Genomic DNA, 12,062 nt, shown 5'->3' with positions numbered 1-12,062 from the left:
GTGTCAAAAAAATTGACTTTTTTTGAAATTATATTTTGTATAGTTATAAATTGTTTTAATAATTTAAAATGTGTCATCTTACTAATTTAATAACTCACTAATAGTAGTATACTTAACAACATTAGTTTAAAATGCTAAATTTAAAAAAAAAAAAAGTAGTAGTGATTATTGTATTATGATAGGTTGAGTGGATCTTGATGGATACATTCAACATACAAGTAGAGTTTAGAACATCTCATATATAAATCACTAGCGGTTACACCCAAATGCATTACAGAAACTAGGGTGACAATTGATGAAATTAGACATTACATAGACTAATTAAATTAGATAAGTTTAGCATTAATAATCCATTTAGCTTAATTTCTATACAATGTGTATCCTTTATGAGACGTGGACGAATTGAACCTACTTAATCCTATGTAATACCCATTACAAATTTTAATTATTAAAAATATATAACTAAATAATTAAATTATCCATATGTTAAGAAAATATTGATAATTATGTTAAGAGGTGTACTTTAAGCTTAACTCAACCTTACAAAACCGACTTATATTCAAATTAACGTTAACGACGAGATCTATTATCATTTCTCGCATGTTCTCGGAAGTTTAGAGTAGGTGAAAATTCTCCTAATTTATGGTCTACCATACTATCTGTTGTATAAATAGGTAAATGTTCTTTTCCATTATGGATAGTAATGTTATGGCCAATCATTGTAGGTATGATGGTAGATGTTGTGGACTAAGTTATTACTATATCCTTTTTTCTGCTTTTGTGTTAAGCTTCTTTATTTTTCTTAATAAATGATTCGCTACAAAAGGATTTTTTTAGTGAACGCGTCACAGTTAATTACTCATTTTTCTTGTAAAGATGAATAAACAATTTCTATTTTCACTTCTATTTAGTATGACAACGAAGAATCAAATTATCACTCTATTTCTTCCTTTTTCTACTTCTTCTTCCAAGTGCAGGAAAACCCTAAGGAGTTGCGGGTTTTTTTCTACCAGTAGGGGCCCTCCCTTCACCACCCCCATGCGGATGGTCTACAGGGTTGATAACTACTCCTCTTACTATAGGACGTTTACCTAGCCAACATTTAGATCCGGCTCTACCTAAATTTTTGTGGTTTACCCCAACATTTCCCACTTGTCCAACTGTTGCCGAACAGAAGGTAAGATTTGCATACACTTGTATATTATAAACTTGTCTTATTTATAGTCAATGTGAGATTTTCAAAATACTCTCTCACATCGAGACATACACAATCAACAAATCTCTCGTTATGATATACTCAAACTCATGTCTGTGATATCATATTAAGAAGTAGACTTTATATCTGATTCAATCCTACAAAATCGGCTTATAAAATAAGATTTCTACTAACTTATATAGTATAAACTCGTTTTATCTCTAATCGATACGTAAGATCTTTAACATATTAAGATTATAAAATGTAATAATTTATGTGTTAGGGAAATGAAGGAAAATACTAAAATAAGAGAAAACTTCAATACTTAAACAAAAACAACTTTAGAAAATATGAAGAGAATCTGATATAAAAAGTAAAAAAGGTTTATCTTTTAGTTTTCCAAGCTGAAGAATTCTCTAAGGTGTTTGGGAGTGACATTGCACAAAGCTCTATGCTTAAAACACGTTCCCATAACCCAAGTCATATGGAGTATATAGATTAGATTTGACTTTAATGTTACCCTTACTTTATATTACGTTGTTTTTACTCTAATACAGGGTTGACCATAAGCAATGAACCATTAATTTAATTCAACTTGAGTAAAAACATTTAATGCAAGATGTATCAACCCCATATTAAAAACAAGTATTCAACCACAACCCCAAAATGTAATTTTTTTTTCTCAATATATAAATCCACATCTATATCCAAATTTGTCTCTATCTCAGTTTTTGTATATACTAGTTACTGCATCTACAACCACATTTAGAATTGAAAAAAGAAAAAAAAAATTAACAAGTTCATATTCACATGCACGGATTAAAAACTTGGTTAGCACAGTGAACACTAAAAAGTTGTAGATTCTAATACCAAGAAAATGAAAGAGTTTAGAATAATTAGAATTGTTTCCTAGAATACAATATTACCTTGATTTGGTTATCACATAAATGAGTTCAATCACATGCTAAGTAGCAATTTTTCATAAAATATCAATATATATCTTGGTCTCCAATCTCACACAATCCACTATCCTAAAACAACAATATCACAAAGGGTAAGTTTTCCCAATTAAAATTTAAACTTTTTTTGTCAATTTCAACGGTTGAATATCATTTTCACTCTATTGGAACACTAATTCAATAGAAATGTGACATTAAGACTTTGCTTTTATATTTCAGAAAGTTCTTCTGCAAATTAATTTCCATTAAGTTTCATTGTGTGTTTAACAAGTAAAAGAATTATTAATATTTATTTATTTTTATAAATTATTTAACTATTGATGTGTTATTTACTATTTATTTTAATTTCACATATCTATTTTCTCCAAACCGAGCATTCTTTTTTGTGTTTATTACAAAATCAAATATAGAAAATACATATAATATTAAAAAGAATTTTTTATATTGGTTAATTTTGGCTACATCAATGATACAATTGGTTAAATAGTACCAATGTGAAGATGAGGTATTTCTTACATCGCGTAAACAATACTACACATAACATTGATATGTCTATAATTGATGTAAAATAATCGAAAAATAAACTCACACGTTTTTTTTTTTCATAATTAATGTTAAAAAAATATCACATCAATTGCTTTGACAACTAATGCGACATGTACACTTTGTAGAGAAAAATACAAGTGAAAAGCGTTCTATGAACTTATTTTAGAAACACATACTTCAAATTTAACGTATCATAAATATAAAATCAATCAAAATTAATAAAATTTAACCTATAACTTAATAAAATTTAACATATCATAAATAGTTAAACTTAATAAAATTTATCCTATAACTCATCTTTTTCAAATTTAACATACAAAAAACTTAGTATAAGCATTTAACTCTACACACTAAATAATAAAATTTATTATCATTAACCTAACATATAGTTTTTGGAACAAATTGTAAAATAATGGTGGTGTGTGGTGGCTTCCCGCTAGTGGTAGCTGCACATTCTTTGTAGCGCACAAAAATAATGCAACGCAATAGAAAAAGACTAAAAATAATGAAAAATAGAAGAAGACTTGCTTTTGCCCTAAATAAAATAAATCATGTACTACATTGATTTATTAATGTAAATTTGATAATGAAAACCACTTCAGTTTACATAATATTACAAAATATACAATAATAATTTAACTAAAATACATTAACATTATAAATATTTTTGTATGTTGTCATTTAGACATAAATTATCGTATATTTAGAGTTAAGTATGTTTTTAGTCCTTGGACTTTGACACAAAATTAGAATTCGTCTTTATCCGAAACTTTGATACATATTGTGGTCCTAAACTTTAAAAATGGATGAATATAGTCATTTTAACCTAATTACGTTAAATCTTTTTGAAGTGTCGAAAACGTTTCATGTTAGTATTGAAGTTATTTATACTGTTTGACATATTTCCGGTTCAATATATGCTGAAAAATGTGTTCGACACCTAAAAAAATGTAATTGAATTAAAATGACTATATTAATTTATTTTCAATAGGGATCCGAATGTATTGAAGTTTTGGACAATAAAGAATTCTAATTTTAAATCAAAGTTGAGGGACTAAAAAATACTTAACCATATAATCCTATAATTTAAAAATAATTAATTTAGAATACATTTTACCATTTAAAACAATTTATAAGCGGTAAATGGTATGATAAAATTTACTGTAACAGTGTATTAAATGTAAAGTCTTAAATATGCATGGAATATTCGTAAAAAGATTTTATCAGAAATGAACAAAAACATCAAATTCATCGTAACAATAAATATTGAGATTGTATATATACGACACTTTATGGTGCATAAATTGAGATTGTGTAATCAACGCCAACCTCTGCAAATCGAATATTGCTTGAACTGTGTCAGCAAATACTACGTAGGTTGTATTTGTAGTTTTGTACGAGATGGGTGCAAAGGGTAAATTTTGGTGCTAAGACAAAATTTGTTAACTTATTTTTATTTTTTACATGCTTATGTCGCATTCATTGTCGGAATAGTAGTCATATACACTCTCATCCTTAATTGGTGAGTTACCATGTTTATGTTAGTGTGTCACATTTGATTTGATTCACGAAATTCTAAAAGATAAGTTTGGAATGAATCGAATAATGCCAAATAAAAAAACCATTTTTAGTTCATTGGTAGCATTCGATATTAAATATTTTTCAAATTCAAATTAAGCTTCATATTTCCATTGCTTTCTCCATAGTTTGTTCGTATGGATCATATAAAGGAAAATACATTGTTGTCTTATGTAATTTCTAGAGAAATTTCACCATTCTGATATCACATATTAAAAATATTAAGGAGATAAAGATCATGTATTGGAATTCATCATCAAATTCATATGCTATAAGATCATAATGTTGAACCCAATTTGATATCACTTATCAAAATATCTAATAATATGTTATACGAGTAAATCACATTTTTTGTTTTAATACAAAAACGACACAAATGTTCATGATGAAAAAAATATAATTTATTTTGTATGATAAAATGTAATAATCTATTATTTGCTAATTTTGGTAGAAGACTTTCTAATTCTAATACAATTTAGTTTGATAAAATTACATTCTAATCATTAATGATCAAAATTTGTGTAAAAAGAAGTATTTCAAAGATAAAGTTAGTGCAAATTTTATTATTAAAAATAGTTTAAGTTGGTCGATATTTACAACTAAAAATAGTTTATCTTAGCTAAAACTAGTTTAAATAGTGGGTGAAAACCGAAAAACTAGTTGGTAGTTAATAACCGAAATTTATTAAGCTAGTTTATCAATTCATAAGCATTTGGATTTGGTAAAGTTATATTTTAAAGTGACAAAATAGAAATGGTAACACCAAATTGACGTAATAAGCCAACTTAACTCTTTTATTTTGATAGGATTATCGAGAGTTGACCAACAAAAATCCAAAACCATTAGGAAGTTGGTAGATCAACTATTTTTTTTTAATACAATAAAAAAAATAAATAAATATATTTTATATAAATTAAATAGAAAATTCAAATTAAAACTAATAACTCTAAACCTAAAAAAAAAAAAAACGTACCGCTGAATAAATAAGAATACACAATTAAATGAAAAAAATAAAATAATAAGATAAAAAAATTAAACAGGTTAACTCGTTGTCATCTATGTTTAGTTTTAAACGAGACGATTTATAGAGTTGGCAGGTTTCAAATAATAATATAACCTAATGAAAAAGTACGTTGGAACAGTTTAACTAGACCATTCAATTTTGTCATCCTAATTAAGATAAAATGATAGAAATAGATATGTTAATTTTAAACTTTTGAAACATTTTATTTAAAAACCAATATTGGTTTTAGTTGTGTATTTTACCTTCAACTATTATAGTATATATCACACGCTATGTTTTAAAATACGGTTTTTTATAAAATTAAAATATCACATTTTTAAGTAGAGATCATACTGTCGTTATGTTAATTTATATAATGATTAAGAATATAACGTAAAATTCATCATATATTAATATTTATATCTTGAAGTTTAATATTTGAATAATAAAATAAGTTTTAAATTGTATAATTTTATATGAAAATATTAACTGCTTTTTTCTCATTATCAATATTTTAGGAAATAAAAAGTAAAATAAAAAAAATGTGTTATATTAAAAAGAATAAAAGTATATCTTATGAGTGAAAGGAAGAAATAAAAAATATTTTAAATATCTAATAAAATGAAATTTTTTTAATATATACTAAAAATTAGAAATATTCAAATATATGAAATATTTAAAATTAAATTAAGCTTATAAGTAAATAGTAAAAAAATGACTATATTTTAAAACTAATAAAAAAATATTCTAATTCTTATTTATTTTGGATATTTTGTTGAGTCAAAAATTAGAATATAATAGTGAACCAAATACCTTTGACTTCAACCTATTTAAATAGGCCTTTCCGTTCTGGTAAACTCACTTGTTGAGTGAGAACAACAATTTCAAGTTTCATGTACGGAGTAAATTGCGGCAAGATCATCCACTATATTTTTCAGCATCCCACCTTCTACATCGGATCATATTCAAACACTCTTATCTCTTAGTTCAAACATTAAACAAATCAAAACATGGATATATCAAAATTACTAATTTTTGTGATGTATTTTCAGATAAAATTTATGATAGATAATTAGTATACGTAAACAGTAGATAAAAAATATTTTAATAAATATTTATAAACAAATTAGATGGAGATATCATAATATTCATATTCATGAATGTCCATTAACGACAACAAATTAAAATTAAAATTTAATTTATATTTTATTTTAAAAATTTATAAATATATTTTTTTTAAAATTTGCAGATATCACGTATAATTACGAATATAATAAAATTTGTGAATATCTTGTAAATAAATATTCGACAAATAAATATGCAAATAACAACTAAATTCTTTTGTTACGAATAAAATTGTGTATAACACTATTCTTATCCGATTCGACCGTTCACTCTTTACAAGTTCCTCCTCGTATTATACCTATGTCATACATGTGATGTTTCACTTTTTGACCCATTATAACACACTCACTCTCACTTAACATGAAAATGGCCTCTCCTATGCCATCACATGCGGAGTGATTATCCATTCATTTTTTCTTTTTCCACATTTCGTTCACACTGATAGACCTAAAATTTTGGCTCTGAAAAACTATCATATCTTCACACTGTTACAGTAATGGAGAGGGATCCCAACAACCATGAAGTCACAAAAATAAATGTATAGTATAAAACTGGAACATTGTTGTTGGTTTATTTAAAAACCAAATTGATTATGGTGGCAGAGTAAGAAAAACGAAAACGAGAATAAAGTCGTATGTTCTGTCAGACATTTACTGTAATGACAGATAGGCAAGTGTACGTGAGTGAAGTTAACAAAGTTTTATTTGATTCCGTATCATATAAATATTTAACCACCATAATGGAGGGTTTTGGTAACAACATCAAACTTCAAACTGTTACCAATTATAAGTTTATAACCGACACTAATAATTGGATGTATTTACTAAATACATCGATGGAATATTTACTAATATCACGTTAGAATTTTATATTATCATTATTATGTAAATTAAGTTTTGTTAAAATTAAACAATTATAATAATGAAATTATTCATATTTTAATATATTTTGAAAAGAGTGTGTGTGTGTGTGTTCCATTCTTAATATGTGATAATTGTATTTTGGTATGGAAGAGAGTGTTATAAGTTTAGGAACGGAACAAGACAAACTTAGAGATTTATGTGATGTGTTATATGAAGTTTATTTTACACATATTAAACTTTTCTTGTAATGTAAGCATTTTGTTGTGTAAAATTCATGTGTTTGAGATGCTTATAAATATACTTTGTAATAGTATATTTATATATGTTTATGAATTCATTTTGTAGTAATAAACTTTTGTAAGTAGTAAATTAATAGTTAAAATAGCTGGGTTAATTAAATATTAAGTTTGATAATTTTTTTAACATTTGATATTATTAAAATTTATTAATTTAACAATCCGTAGATCAAATGCACCATTTTATTTTAAAAACTTGATTTTTTTTTTTTTGCTTTTCAAAATAAATTAATTTAACATAAAACACTTATTCTAAAGTTACATATATAATTTATTTAACATTTGGTATGCATAATTATCGAGTTGATATTAAAATCTTCACGGGTTTAGTTAAAAACATGTGTGTATTAATATAATACCATTCACATTCTATAAAAACAAAAAATGAATAAAATTTTCTTATTTTATATGTAAAATATGTTGTCAGCACTCATATAAAATATATTCAACCTTATTATCGATCCATTTCTCTCACACACCTATGTGTATACAATATTATTTACATATTATGCCAAATAAATTATACTACAGTTTATATAGTCTATAATAACAAATAAGGAAAATGATTGCATCTTTGTTTATCCTATATATTTTTCTATATATCAATATTTTTACCCACTTTTAATTTCTTATGTTTACTTGCATAGTTTTCCCTAGAGTTGAGTTTTTTTTTTTTTCATTTACTTTATTATTCATTTTCGAAATATTTTACTCGTTTGGATGATTTCCTACTTTTATTGCTTATTTGCTTATTTTGTAATACATTTGAAATTTTTGAGCTATTTTTATTCGATTATAGTGTTCATATTACCCTTCTTCAAAATTCACTTGGATATATATATTTTTTATCCGTTTTGTTTAGTTACTTAAAATTTTAAATTGTGTCAAGTTGAAGAACACACATTTAAGAAAGGTCTACCATTTTTGAAACCAAGCACAATGATAAAGTTATGGATCACTTTAAAATAGAGTTTATCACAACCATATATTTTGTGTCTATCTTGATTTAGATAAGTTGGTTCTCATGTCTTAAATAAGGGATTTGGAATAGGGTGAAGGATGTTTTGTAGAGTTGGGACAAAGACATTGGAAAGTAAATGTATGGATTTAAATGAAGTAAATGATTGCATGAGATTTAAATGCGCGAATTATAATGAAAGTAAATGCGTTAATTAAAAATGAAAGGAAATAAATGATAGAAGTAAATGCATGAATATAGGGTATATGGCACGCACGTAAATTCATACACCATGAAGAAATGGTGAAAGCCTACATATATGAGGGAAAAGAAAAAATTCTCTTTCTAAAATTAAAAATAAAAATAAAAATTAAGAATAATAAATGTAGGAGTGGTAATAAAAATATTAAATAAGTTACACGTTAGAAACAAACTAAATAACATGTGGTTTATAACACTTTTAAAATATTCAATTGACAATCTTAAACGATGATGACGATTTTTCTATTACATGTGATCAATGATACTTTTGAATTTTTTTTAACTAAACTTTTGATATCGTCATATCCATTTTATTATATTGACTACTTTAAAATTATTATTACAGTCTTACAACGTTATTTTGATGAAATTGTCGTTGTGGTTGTGGAGCGAGTAAAATGAAAATGAAAATTCAAATGTTGTTGTATCCCAATTTATGTAGTGATTTAGAGTATGCATTGACTCTTCTTCTCTCTCAATGTTCTTAATTATTCTCCTTCCTTACATGTTAGTTCATCTTCACTCCCGCCAATTACTCTTATACATTACACCACCTAAGACACTATTATGATCGACCAACACAATGCCGACTAACCAAATTATCGCTTGATGAGTTTGACTTTCAATCGATGAGGTTGTGAGGATTAAGAGATTAGATGAATAGTAAGATTAAGAACATGATTTGCAGCTTAACCCCCTAAGCAAGGTTACGATGTCATTGGACCATAATTAGGTCCCTCAAAAGGTAAAAGTCCATTAAAGACATTATAAATAAAGTATGTAGGTAAGACACATTTAACTGAACACTTACTTAAGTGTTAGACTGTCTTTTGCAGGTACCCCTAACTGAGCAGCACCATGGTGACCTAACCATGACGAAAGAACAATCGATAGGAAGACTTAGGAGCGAACAAATGCGTGAGATTAAGAGTATATTTGATTTTACAAGAACAATTCTCAAATGGTTTGTGCTCATTGTTGTTGTTAGCATAGGCCCATTTACTTGTGGCTTTTAGGGTTAGCTTTGTGTATATATTTCTTTGTTTTTACATGGTATTGAGAGCGTCAAACTATCAATGATTGAGAAATGATTCCTGCAGTAGTTCCTCTTTCCTAAGCCCTAAGCCTTAAGTCTCTTTCGCAAATTTTATGATTGATAAGAGATTCTTGCATTAAGTTCCTCTTTCATAAACCTCAAGCCCTAAGCTATAAGCCCTAAGCCCTAAGCCTCTTTCGCAACTTTTGAGGTTTCACATGATCGCAATTTTATTTTCTATTTTGAGGTGTTTTTTGAGGTTATGCACCATGTTCTTAATGCCCTTTTAAAGTATTTGCAATCCTCTAATATTGGATTTGTATTTTGTTTTGTTCGTTGCTTCCATTATGTGGTTCACATTTCTTTTTTGTATTCGACTTGTTATAGCAACTTGTAAAGATTATTCTCTCTCATCTATTAGTGTGCAATTGGATGGTAAAAATTATTCCTACTAGAGTTATATTATGAAAAATTTTCTTCGTGCAAAGTCCATGTGGTGTTATATTTCACATATTAAGGCAAAACCAATTGACACCAAAGAAATGATTATGTTACTACTTTAGAGGTATGGGAAGTTGATAACTCTAAAATTATCACTTGGGTCAATAATTCTGTCGTACACTTGATTGTCGCTCAATTGGCAAAATATGATATTACAAAGGAGGTATGAGATCATTTATCTCGATTGCATACAAAGTATAATTTTTCTAAACAATATCAACTTGAGACAAATATTCGTGCACTGAAGTAAAATGATATGAACATTCAGGACTTTTATTCTTTCATGACAACCCTATGACATCAACTTGCCTTGATTGAGCGTGTAGAATTGATTGCTTTTGCACCAAATATTACTTGTAGGGAATCACACCGTTTGGTTCAATTTCTTATGGTCTTGCATAGTGATTTTGAAAGTTTGCATGTTGTAATCTTGCATTGTAACTGTATGCCTTTTATTGATGTTGTTAATGAATTATTAGTGGAGAAAATTAGACTTAATTCCCAACCGCAAGCCAACATAGCTTTGCAATTTCAAGGTATATCATCATTAAATGTATATTCTGAAAAATTGATCATTGACATAAGTGTCACTAATCATATGTCAGATCATTTGCCTTTTTTTCTTTCGTTATCACCTAACTCATCCATGTCAATTTCAACTGCTAATGGTGAGTCAGTTCCAGTATCCATCTGGTATTGGTACCATTGTCACACCATCTTTCTCTTTGTCTAATGTTTACTACATATATGATCTTTCTATGAATCTTGCTTCTGTTATAAAAATCTATGATTCTAGATATATTGGGTATTTCACTTCATCTGAATGTGTTATACAGAATCGCACATCTAAGAAGGTGATTGAGATAGGTTGTACGAAAGGTGGACTCTTGTCTTGAATCAGTTCAAGAAGTCAATAGTTGCAACCTCTGGTGTGGATTTATTTTCGTTTTATTTATCTTCTTCTTCTTCACCTTTTTATTTGTGGCATTCTCATTTGAGTCATATTTATGCATCTCGTTTAAAGTTTTTAACATCTACAAGAGTCTTTAGGACTTTGGACAGTCATGATATTTTTTATTGTAGTGGTTGTAAACTGACAATTTTTTTTGCTTTACCTTTTAGTAAAAGTATTTCTTCTTCTCTTTTGCTCCTTTTGATCTTGTGCATTCTGATGTGTGGGGACCTTCACTTGTATCCACCAAAGGAAGTTCTAGATATTATGTCTCTTTCACTGATAATTTTACTTTGGATTTATCTTATGAAAAGTCGGTTTGATTTTCTCAAAATGAAAAAAAAAATTGATGCTCTTGTAAAGACCTAACACTCTACTACCATACAAACCTTTCGTTGTGACTTGGGGTGTATATAGTAGGGATGACAATGAGGGCCGGCCTGGCCCATTTAGGCCTGGCCCGGATAAGGCCCGCACAACGTGTGCTGGCCCGCCCCGCCTCGCACACTTTATGTGGGTTGCAAACACTGGCTCGCCCCGCCTCGCACTTGGCCCACGGGCCCGCGGGCTGACCCACATTTTTTTAATTTTTATGATAAAACTTTCAATGTTTAAAGATTGGGAAACTTTAAGAAGTTCACAAAATTAAGTAAAGGCTTTGGGGAGTTGGATGATAAATTGATAATTCAACATTTTCATCATATTCATATTCATACTATGACATACGCAATGTATTCTTTAAATTTTAGCACATTAAAAAATACATAATATTTGTCTTTTCCAGTTGTA

This window comes from Vigna unguiculata, chromosome 11 (assembly GCF_037176805.1).
Source record: "Vigna unguiculata cultivar grain cowpea cultivar isolate G323 ecotype 2 chromosome 11, ASM3717680v1, whole genome shotgun sequence".
NCBI classification, from domain to species: Eukaryota; Viridiplantae; Streptophyta; class Magnoliopsida; order Fabales; family Fabaceae; genus Vigna; species Vigna unguiculata.
This window is presented reverse-complemented; position numbering follows the sequence as displayed.